Raw genomic sequence first — 12,635 nt, forward strand, 5'->3', positions numbered from 1 at the left:
TAACAACCCGCCATGACTGGCAGGTTAAGCGTGTTCGTGCGTCGTAGAATGTCAAGTCGCTCTGGAAGGACTCCGCCTAATAAAGCTCGCACGTCTTGAAATTAATAACGATTTTACTCTAATACGGGAGAGAAGTTGCTACGGCACGATGTTTTCTATCACTTTCAGAAGAAGATGTCTTACCAGCAATGTTCTTAAATATGACCTCCGTAATAGAGAAGCGCGGTAACTTACACGTGTGCACCTGCTTCTTGTTGCAGCCATCTCGAAGGAGGAATCCGAGGAGGCCAACTCCCGCGGCGGCAAGCTGCCGTACAATGGCTACTCGGACGAGTTCCTCGACCGTCTCGAGCCCAACGGCAATATCCCCGCCGACAAGGACCTGCGTGGATATGGTGAGTAATTACGCTGCTACCTAGCACATTTCTGCATTTTGCAACACAAGTTATCTGCATGGTATAGTACGAGGATAATATCGGTCAGTTCAATCAGATGCATTTCTGGCTAAACTTCACGAAGGGCCGCCCATTCGCTGCGATTGTTAGCGGTATATATAGATAATGGCAAAGGATGACTGTGTCAGGATGGAGACAGCAAGTCAACAATCGTTAACTACATATGTCCTCATGCTGGTAAATTACTAATTAATCGTATTTTGTGGACCGTCTTTCCGTCACATTCTGCTTTTGTATGATACTGACGGTTCTGTTATTGATGTACATACCCCCTCCCTAAGGACCCTATTGGACCTCACAAAGCTATTACGTTTTTATCTTCGAAGTTTGCAAGCAGCTTTCATTTTTATTTATTCAGTCCATCTTACTTTTGGAGTAATAGACACACACACACACACACACACACACACACACACACACACACACACACTCATTCCACTGGGTTGCAAATCATCGTCACTAGTGTAATCTGCGCGACTGCAAAACAATAAAACAATTAAGTTCGAAGAACAGTGTGTGGTCTCCCATACATTAGAATCAAATCTAACGTAAAAGAAAGCAATGTGTAATGCTATTTGTAGCGGTTAATGAAATGGTATTGCATTACCTGCGGTAATTCACGAATTCGACTAAAACACAGATCGGAATATTCTGGCAAGTGATGCTTTCTCTACAGAAGACTGAAAAAGTTTTTTTCTAAATTAATTCTCTCTCAGTTAGTTGCACTTGAGCGACACCGACTGGGAAGCAACTGTACAGAAAACATAGCATTCAGAAGGGCATTGGAAAAGCGTTGTAGCGCTAAAAAAATTGCCAAATGTACCCAGTGGTCTACTCTTTTCACCAAAACAACAAAAATCCATGTTCTGTCCAATACTTCGTGTCCTATGCTTTGCCGATTTGTGTGGGTACCGAACGCAGTTTCGTTATTTGTGCCTACGTGTTCCTTGAATCGAGCATAGAAATTACGGCCTGTCTGTCCTACGTGAAACTTCCCACAATCTGCACATTTTATTTTACACACTCCCGATACACTTAATTTTAATGCATAACAGTCTCATTTTGATGGAACATTGCGTACTAAATGCCATGGTGACTGTTTTAAGAAAACATCTTGCTATTTTTTGTGATATGGTTTCTCTGTATGTAAGCGTTAAATACTTCGTATTATTGGTGCGTGTGTTTTTGATCTCGAAAGTTTTGCGTTTTACTTTAAATGTGAACCGTGGTACCACTCAGTTCTTTAGAAAATCATAATTACAATCTCACCACAGTTATTTAAAGGAAATAGAAAGCCCGGGATCAGTGGTGATGGACAAGCTTGCGGTTGTTTTACAATTTTAATTTGACTAAAAACAACTTCAATTCGGACATTTGCCCTCTTACTGATGCAATATACAAATCTTCACTTTGATTGATTTACACACACAAATAAGAATCATATTATTTTGCGTCCGCAACCAAAATCATTGATAGTAGGCACGATGAATAATCAATCACAAACAATCGTTCTTCTTTAAACATATCTCAAGAGACTAATAACACTACACACTTCCAACCGAAGTTACACAGCTACTTAATACCTCAACTTCATAAAGAACAAAGATATCTTAAAGCTTAATAAAACTGAACTGCCCACATAAAGGTCCACAGTAAAACATGCTTATACTAAAAATACAAAGTGGGCCAACCAAGGTCCCAAAACTGGCACACAGGAATAATAAGTTGCACGTTCATTAAAGATACACAAATTATTAACGTAAGTGTTAAATAAGAAGCTCTAGTAATAACTCAACCAATAAAATGACTTACAGAAATGCCAATATTAACAAGGTGGCCTCACTTAATTAACGGGCATAATAAGAATGATTCCCAAATTGCACTTAACTTGAGAGAACAGCGTTAAGGCCCATATCAGTGTTTGGAAGCAATAACTCCCAGTAAATTAGCAGGAAACTTAGAGAGCACTTCCAGTTGCCTTAAGGCGCTTTCAACATTAAATAAACATACCAAATGCTGCCGTGATAAATGATGAAACCATTAGCTCTACGGCACGTACACAACCGCAGCCAGTCCCAAAGCGGACAATGTGACCTAAAACAAGTTAAAATTTGCATGAAAACCATTTAGAAGACACACCCATAGCTGGTCAAACACGGAATGAGAAACATCAGCCTCCATAAAATAGCCACTGTGGAACCAAGCTCAGAATCATCTCCTGCAGCTACCCAAGCCACAATAAGTTTCAACAATCTTCTTAGTTAAATACAGAATAAAACTCATACGTAACTTGGAACTTGCAAATTACGAGCTGGGAAGCTGTTCAACGTGAGACGACGAACCCACCACAATTTTGCACGTCAAGGCGCCCAGTGATCGGCACCGTACATCCGGCGTGCGCCAGAAGACAAGGGCGGCGAGCACGGCGAGGCCCATGCACCACGGTTAGGGACACGGGCTTCTTTTCAACACCGAATATCGATATCAGCGATGCAAGTCGAACACCCTAGCGCCAGCCGCCACGGCTCAAAATGCTTTTACGCGTTTTGGTTACGTCACTCATTTTAAAGCCGTTGCCACGTGCTTGAGGATGTCTAATTAGAACTGATTTTCGAATTCAGCTTGGAAGTACGAGTTCCCTTATCAGTTTGACGTTGCACCCTCTGTCCTGGATGCATAAACTTATACGGCTGGTAAGTGTGTCATTAAGTCGTTGTTGTATCCTCTCCTAACAACCTGCCCCTAACTAGTGTAATGGTCCTTGATATCCAGGCTGCTGGCAGCATACAGGACAGAGCTGACGTCCGAGCTGGCCCCACACGTGATATATCGGGTACAGTTCTTGCTGGCCTCCGGAGTACGTAAACATTACGCAGACAGTTCATACAGGCACATGCCTTGTGTGGACGAGCATGATCCTGTTAGAATATTACACCACGATACTGTCGCATGAGGGGTAACGCAAGGTGACACGGGATGTCCGTGGCGTACCGTTGTACCTTCATAGTCCCTTCAGTCACTACCAGCCGCGGCCTGAGGTCATACCCGACGGCTCTTGACAACAGGACGCCAGGAGCAACAGCGCTGTGCTGTCTAAAACACAGGAAGAATGGGACGTCTCCCCAGGTCACCATCATAGCCGCCGACGAAAATCGTCCGTTGTAGTGCAGAACCGTGATTCATCACCGAACGCAATGCGACGCCATTTATCAGCAGGCCCTGCTTCTTGCTTACGGCAGCTCTCCAAACGCAGCCGTTTGTGTTATTCCTTGTCTGGCTCCTGCTAGCCTCCGACCAATGGTGCGGGATGACACAGAATATTGCAGGGGGACCCTTACTTGTTCTCGGATGGCAGACGCGGCTATGAAAGGGTTACAAAGGGCCTGGTCACTTGTGATTGTCAGACGTGATAGACTGGAACGTGACGATGTGTACGCCTGCCAGCACGTCACCGTGCAGTCCGACATCGGGCCACTGCCACAGCAGAATTCCCCACAAATATGGACATCTCATTATTCGACGAGCCGGTCAAATGGGACTCACAATAGGATTACTTGAAACCTCTGACTGGCGCTGATAACGCTGTCTCATAAGAGTATGTGGCATCTCTGTGCCTTTCACATGAATCGTTTGACACCCAGCGGTGTTCATGCCCCTTATGTATCCTACAAGGCCTGGTAACAACACTAAACACGAACAGTATTAATACACTCTGCTGGACGTTCTAAGTGTTACAGAGAATTGCAACTCTAATCATTTACATAACCGTGTACGAAGTTGCTGACAATATATGTTATCCGAACACGTCTGATTTCTCTCTATTTCAAACATGTATTGTCCATTATTTTTATATGTGGTGATGTCTAAAAAGTTTGTAATTTCATTTTCTTCAAGTTCGTTCAGCGATGAAGGTGACATTTGGAGGTACATTGTTGCTAGGTGATCGATACCCTGCTTCCCTCCGTCGTCTTGATGTACCACATATAGAGGGCGACACCTCATAACGTAGTGCCCCCACACTTCTTTATAATTCCTGACATTGTAATGGATGTAAGTCAGTGATTTATGGAGCCTGAACACAGCGCATTTAACTCAATAGGTGCTATGCAGCTGCAGTAGATGTGTAGATGTTTCAAAATGGAAAGAAACCGGTAATCATTGCAAACAAATGCGAAATAGACTGCAATAAAAGTATTAAAAGAATAGTGGTCGCTGATACATACCTATCTTTGAAATAATGTCATGCTTTCATGTAACTGAGTACTTTAAGATTCTTTTTTTGTTTTTTAAATCGGCAAATTATGCACGTATAACCAAAAGCAGGATGATCGAAAGCTTGTTGTAATTAAATTTTTATGTCAATTACAGTTCGTGCATACAGATGTGAGTACCTTAAACAAGACGCGCAGTAGACGCCCGCCCGCCCCCTCCTCAGTCGATTGTCAGCGTCGGAAGTGTTTCCATCGAGTCAGCGGAGCGCTCCACTAGAAACTACTCTGGGAGAACACATTCGAAGTTGAACGTGCCACCAATAAAAAGCAAATAAGGGCATATTTCTTCATAGCCAAACATGCGAAGTGGTTGCAAATGTCTACCAGTTTATGAAAAAGAAGCTGTTCAAATGGTTCAAATGGCTCTGAGCACTATGGGACTCAACATCTGAGGTCATCAGTCCCCTAGAACTTAGAACTACTTAAACCTAACTAACCTAAGGACATCACACACATCCATGCCCCAGGCAGGATTCGAACCTGCGACCGTAGCAGTCACGAGGTTCCGGACTGAAGTGCCTAGAACCGAACGGCCACCGCGGCCGGCAAAAAGAAGCTGTGATAGGTGGTCCATTCAAACGAGTGCCCGAAGCAAGTTCCGTATCGTTCACTTCCGTTGCGAATCGAGAGAGAACCTGAAAGGGCTTATGCAGGTGAATTCTCTACATTTTCAACATATCATAAGGAAAGGTGCAGAATATCTTAGGCCAGTTCAGACAATTTTAATGAGCAAATCGTACGCCGCGTGGTGAATAATTTCTACATTAATTATAAAAGAAGACCCACTTCAAAGGAAATTCATAAAAGTTTACAGAGTTGAATGAAGTCTGAAGGATGTGTAAACACACAACTTAGCACTCTAGGATTTACATAGAAGAAGACGACGAATAAGTAAAAAGTTCTCCAGGAACAAAGTAGCATCAAGGCAAAACGAATTGTGTACTTCAGGAAGTATCCGGAGTACAGACGTGCATGTCGTCGTCTATGTGGACGAGACATACATTCACGGTTGCCACAGAGCGTGGCACGGATGAGTGACAGTTCACTATAGGGTCTCGTGAAACCTGTTTCGAAACAAAGCAGAATTGTCATCAGATTCGCTGGCGAGGAGGCCGGTTTTGTACCGAATGCCTATATAAGATTTAAATCTGGGCAGAAAACAGGGGATTGTCACAAAGACACGTCAAAGTACAAAAAGTGGCTCAAGAAGAGATTAATACCTAATCTACTAACTCATACTGTCCTCGTTATAGGTAGTGCTCCTTGTCACAGTAAGTCACAATAAGCATGTAACTGGGTGCTCAGCCATTAACTCCACGAGGAGCGATATGATGTCTTGGTTTACAGAAAAGGGAATCAGGTTTGTTTCCATCAGGAACACCGTGCTCCACGACCGTATCAACGAGATCCACGATAAGAGGAAGGGCAGCATCGGTGATAAATTTTTAATCTGTTTATTGCAGGTCGATTTCAGCTACTGTTCAGCTATCTTTAGTACATTATGTCCAAGTCGTGATGACTTACCCTAAATACGGTAACCTAAGGAACCCCTTGACATTACAGGTAATAAACTTCAGTTAAAGGAATGTCAAGTGGTACCCTGTGCTATTATATTTACGATAAATCATCACGACCTAGATATAATGCACTGAAGATAGCTAAACAATAGCTGAAACCGATCTGGAATAAACAGTTTAAAAAAATTAGGCCGATGCTGGCCTTCCTCCTAACGTTGAAAAGAGAGTTCCTTCTTACAATAATACGCTGAGATCTCAGTGGTACACATTGATAAAAATGAACAAACAACGCCTCATGACTTATAAAATAGACAATATTTAAACCGAACATGGTCTTCCAATGTTAAGAGTTCCTCTATACCAGCCCATACTTAAATGCTACCCCTTTGCTCGTCCGCTACAGCGCAGTACCTCTTCCCTTACATTTCCCCCTCTTGCGCATACGATTTTCCCCCTCTGTTTGAATGAAGTGTATCTATTGCTTTCAGTGATTTAAAAATACTGCACGATCTGCGCTCCCTTACCTAAACTGACTGCCACGGTTTTCGTATCCCAGGCGGCGTCGCCCCATTTAGCGGGCGGGATACATATCGATAGGCGAACACGATTTCGTGTTATTATTCTACCTATTATCAGACCGTGGGGAGGCGTGGACTACGATCCTACTTGCAGGAAGACACTGATTTGAGTGGATACGGTGAGAATAGGTGGTCGTCATCGCAACACAAATAAAAGATTTAGAAACTAACGCAAGGAGATATATTCTGAAATTATCACGAAACATCATAGTCTTAACTGAGGGCAGACTCCACTGATATAGACACATTCACAGAACGACATATATAGATAACAATCGCCTATAGCTTTATACGTTTAACGGAGAACACTTTGGAGAGGGAATACTGAACCATGAGAACTAGGTTTCGGTAACAAAATTTGGGCGGTAGACTCCGCTGAACATCAGCGCGTGGCTAGCGCTGCCTCTCTCCTGTAGTCTCGTGAAATACTCGCGATCGCCGAACGACCGACACGGAGCATCATTAGTAGACTGTGACCGAAGTAACGAACCTTTAAACCTATCGACAAGATGCGACCGCGACGAGACGGCAGCTGGTGGACCATCCAAGATGACGTTCCAGAGTCGGGCCAGAGCGGCGTACGGCTGAAGTGAGTAGTTCTGGTGCCAAATTGCTGGGTGCTCAAGCGGCTGGCTGTCGCCTGCTGTGCCCTAGAACTCGCCGCTTCCTTGCTGCAACAGAGATTTCGTAACCTGATACAGACTCGTAGACTCGGCAATTGGGACGGCGGGCCTTAGTGTGTTCGTGCGCGTCTGAAGACGAAGAGGATACTCCGTTTGGACTTAAATACTTTTAAAGGCCGCTACCATATTGAACATTATTAATTAATTAAAGTATTTAATTGATTTATCAGTTCCTCACACAATGACTGTTTACAAAGGTAGTGATTCATTATTACAAGGTTTCTCTCGTTTCTGTAATTATTTAGGTGCTTCAATTTTCGGTTGAATCTCTGGGTACATCGAGATAAAATTGCTATGCAAATTATGGATAGAGCAGCCACTTGTTCATCATCAAAAAGATCCCAAATCTGTTTTCCTATTTCATATTCATGAATGCCTTCTCGACTCATACTTTCTTTCCGGCCTTGCGCTGCCGCCGACGCAAACGTCACTGTACATGGCTTTCGTGGGTCGGTTCGTAATACGATGTGTTATAAATCGTGCACACACAATCCTAAAAAGTGGCGTCATTTTCAGTTCAGAGCACCAGTCGGCTAATTCCCGCCCCCCCCCCCCCCTACCTATTCTCTCCCCCGAAAAGCTGTTCAGTTGGGCTGCATGACCCCTGACAGAGCGGAGACCTCAGCATGTGCCACACACGTGGTGTGTGGGTAAACCGCCTGTACGCACGTGGCACTGCGGTGCTAACCCCTCGGGTCGGGCAGCCCATCTGGCGGCGGGCCGCGCACTTCGTGGTGCCGGCGCCGCTCGCTGCGACTGCCGTGCTGCTGCTGAGCGCGCAGCCCCGCACTGTTTGCGGCTTGTTCCCAGCCGTTGCAAAACATCACGAGTGCGGAACGCGTGTTTCACATCCACAATTCGTGCCTAATTACAGTTTCTCTAGTCAGTAGCTTGCTGCTCTTATTTATGTATTTATGTACTGTAATGCCCAGTGATACTGCCGTTAAGCTTCATTATTATTGTATTCCCACAGATTCGTTGACAAACACAGTGCACTACACACTGAGGCGACAAAAATCATGGCATAGCGATATGCACATCTACAGATGTCGGTAGTATCGCGTGCACAAGGTATTAAAGGGCAGTGTTTTGGCGAAGTTGTTATTTGAGCTCATGTGAAAATCTTTCCGACGTGATTATGGCCGCACGACGGGAATTAACTGACTTTGAACGCCGAACGGTAGTTGGAACTAGACACATGCTATATTCAATTTTGGGAAATAAATAGGGAATTCACTATTCCGACATCCACAGTGTCAAGAGAGTGCCGAGAATACCAGATTTCAGGCATTACCTGCTGCCACAGACAAAGCAGTGCTGTGCGGCTGGTCCCGGAGGAGGTTAGAGTCCTCTTTCGGGCATGGGTGTGTGTGTTTGTCCTTAGGATAATTTAGGTTAAGTAGTGTGTAAGCTTAGGGACTGATGACCTTAGCAGTTAAGTCCCATAAGATTTCACGCACATTTGAACAAAGCAGTGAGGCGTTTCGCTTAACGACTGAGAGCAGTGGCGTTTGCATAGAGTTGTCAGAACTCACAGACATTTCCCTCGGACGTGAAATAAACGCAGAAACACATTTGGCACGTAGGACGAACTATCTGTTGGGGCAGTGCGGCGAAAGTTGGCGTTAATGGGCTATGGGAGCAGACGACCGACAGCGAGTGCCTTTGCTGACAGCACATCCCCTGCAGCCCGTCTCCTGGGCTCGTGACCGTATCGGTTGGACCCTAAACGACTGGAAAACGTGGCGCAGTCACAAGAGTCCCAATTTCAGTTAGTAAGAGCTGCTGATAGAGTTCGACTGTCGCGCAGACCCCACCAAATCATGTAACCAAGTCGGCAGCAATGCACTGTACAAGCTGGTGGTGGCTCCACAATGGTGTGGGCTGTGTTTACATGGAACGTACTGGATCCTCTGGTGCAATTGAAGCGATCATTGACTGAAAACTGGTTATGTTGAGCTATTTGGAGATCATTTCCAGTCGTTCGTGGACTTCACGTTCCCAAACAATGATGGAATTTTTATAGATGACAATGCACTAAGTGACCGGGTCATAGTTGTTCGCGATTGGTTTGAAGAACATTCTGGACAATTCTAGCGAATGATTTGGCTACCCAGATAGCCTGACATGGATCGCACCGAACATTTATGGGACATAATAGAGAAGTCAGTTTTGCACAGAATTCTGCACTGGATCACTTTTGCATTTATGGACCGGTATAGAGGCAGCGTGGCTCATTATTTCCACAGCGGACTTCCAATTAACTTGTTGAATCCATGCCACGGCCGCGCGGGATTAGTCGAGTGGTCTGAGGCGCTGCAATCATGGACTGTGCGGCTGGTTCCGGAGGAGGTTCGAGCCCTCGCTTGGACATGGGTGTGTGTGTTTGTCCTTAGGATAATTTAGGTTAAGTAGTATGTAAGGTTATGGACTGATGACCTTAGCAGTTAAGTCCCACAAGATTTCACACACATTTGAACATACGATCCACGCCACGTCGAGTTGCTGCACTACGCCAGGCAAAAGTAAGTCCGGCACGATATCAGGAGGTATCCCATGACTTTTGTCACCTCATTGTAAGTTGATTTTGAAAACAACAGTATGATACTTTTAAAGATTTCCAGCTCGTAAAAATTAGATTACTGCTGGAAAGCAGGATGTTCTGTGTCAGGCTGGAGGACAAAAACAGCCGGCGGCAACGGCAGAAAAATGCGTTCGCCCCGGGTAGTGTCATGGCCTCTGCTCCTGTTTAACTTGTATGCCAATGACCAGCCAACACCAAATTACACGACTCACTTCCTGTAAGCCGATGTAGCTATCACAGGTTAAGGAAGGAGTTTTGAGGATGCAGAACAAAACCTGGAACGCGCTCTGTCCGCATACAGTGTGTTAACTGTGAGACGGCCGAGTTGTGAGGGGAGAGGAGGAAGTAAGCATTGGCTGGTGAGGGGCGAGAGCCGTTGGCCGGGGGGGGGGGGGGGCAAGGCACGCCTAGCAGTTGCAGTGCTGGCACTACAAATTGCGCGTCATGCTTACACGAAAGCTTTAAATGTTGTTTGTAAACGAAACTGAAATCGTCATGTACATTAAAATCTATGTATATAAAAATGAATGTATGTATGTTTGTCTACTATGCGCTCAAAAACCATTCATCCGATTGCAATGTACTGTAATATGAATGTGTTTCGAAATAATACAGTAACCAGTGGTGTTTCCATACAAAGCAATACGGTAGCAAGGAAAAATGAAATATAAGGTAATTCGGACGAAATAGGGGGCTCCTTCAAAGTGATCGCGAACAAAATATCTGGAATGGAAACTCACCTTTTCTTGCCAGGCGTTTGTGGTGATACGCCAGGATGATTCTTGAAAAACTGTTTGAATCTTCCAATGCTACGCATGCTTTCTCCTCTGTATGTAGCAGCTCTCACTGAAGATTTGTAAATGGGGTGAAGCAATTTTTTCTGCTCCCTTTCCCTTTCGCAGAATTCAATCACACGCAATATAATTTTGCGAGCATCGCTACGTAATAATGGTTTCCTTCTAACCGTAGGCCTACCGGTAAGGGTTGTTGGCGACTCCCGAGATGGGCCTCTTCACTCATTTTGATCATGTTTAGCACAACTGCACAATAAAAACACGCAGAACAGTACAGCGAAAAACAATAACGAAGCAGACGACAATGGCTACCTTGTACAACACAGTCAGCTACGTAATGTTGGCAGCAGTCGAAACTGCGTGCCTACCGAAGCCTCCCGACGTTTACCGACTTCTACCGATTCAGGACTAGGGAGAGGTCTGCCATCTAAAAGTTTACACACTACGCGAAGTTCCCTAAACGAAATTGCTCAAAGACAAGCTTCGTCAACGCCTTCCATCGTCTCTCAAAACGAGGAAGTCTGCAGCTGATTTTAATCTGGAAAGGCGTCAGCCTGAAACACACAATAACTCGACGCACTTTGGTGTCGTACTGGACATACAAGCAAGACTGCGAGAAGCCCCGTCATAATGTTGCAACAAGGAATAAGGTACTGAAGAAAGCACCTGACAGCAAACAGGGAGCTAGACCAAGGGTGCTGAGTGTCACAGTCCAGACACTGTGCTTCTTCACATCAGGGTATGCTTCCACGGTATATTTCAGATATATACCTGCCAAGAAGGCCAACTTAAGAGTAAAAGCAATACCCGCTGACTAATAATCGGTTACGTGCAACCCACGCCACACTATAAACTATACAAAGCGGGCCGATTTACGGATCCCAACTCCCGAAGAGCCGGTTACGAACATACTGAGAGGCTTAAAGCACACCTTCAAGACTTAAATCCCGCAACAGATTCTTGAACAAAGAACTTACAGAGCCTCCAAGCAACTACTCTCCGCTACAGGACATGCCCAGTGACGAGAACTAGAGAACAGAGTTTAGAGTGCACGATACTAGAAGCAAAGAAGCCTCACTAAACATTGGCTCTAAAACGCATGCCTTAACAGCTATGAGCACTTGTTCAGTAGAACAGTTGTATTTCATAGTAGCGAAGAGGAACACATGCTCATATATTTTGAAGTATGCGTTTTAGAGCCCACGTTAGGTGAGAATTTTTTGCTTCTAGTATCGTGTACTTTCAACTGTATGCGTTGACGCTTTTAATTATGATACACCCTGTGGATATACACTCCTGGAAATGGAAAAAAGAACACATTGACACCGGTGTGTCAGACCCACCATACTTGCTCCGGACACTGCGAGAGGGCTGTACAAGCAATTATCACACGCACGGCACAGCGGACACACCAGGAACCGCGGTGTTGGCCGTCGAATGGCGCTAGCTGCGCAGCATTTGTGCACCGCCGCCGTCAGTGTCAGCCAGTTTGCCGTGGCATACGGAGCTCCATCGCAGTCTTTAACACTGGTAGCATGCCGCGACAGCGTGGACGTGAACCGTATGTGCAGTTGACGGACTTTGAGCGAGGGCGTATAGTGGGCATGCGGGAGGCCGGGTGGACGTACCGCCGAATTGCTCAACACGTGGGGCGTGAGGTCTCCACAGTACATCGATGTTGTCGCCAGTGGTCGGCGGAAGGTGCACGTGCCCGTCGACCTGGGACCGGACCGCAGCGACGCACGGATGCACG

General features: G+C 45.3%; 1 protein-coding gene across 1 annotated transcript in view; it reads left to right on the top strand.

The window, feature by feature from the left end:
* The first annotated feature begins 266 nt into the window (after window positions 1-266).
* The window catches only part of LOC126175262 (cyclin-dependent kinase 14), a 174,577-nt gene continuing 162,208 nt past the window's right edge, over window positions 267-12,635 (top strand). Inside the window, exon 1 of the mRNA XM_049921904.1 lies at window positions 267-395. The gene's annotated coding sequence lies outside the window, so the exon portion shown is untranslated. The remainder of the gene's footprint in view (window positions 396-12,635) is intronic.

Source organism: Schistocerca cancellata, chromosome 3 (assembly GCF_023864275.1).
Source record: "Schistocerca cancellata isolate TAMUIC-IGC-003103 chromosome 3, iqSchCanc2.1, whole genome shotgun sequence".
Taxonomy (NCBI): domain Eukaryota; kingdom Metazoa; phylum Arthropoda; class Insecta; order Orthoptera; family Acrididae; genus Schistocerca; species Schistocerca cancellata.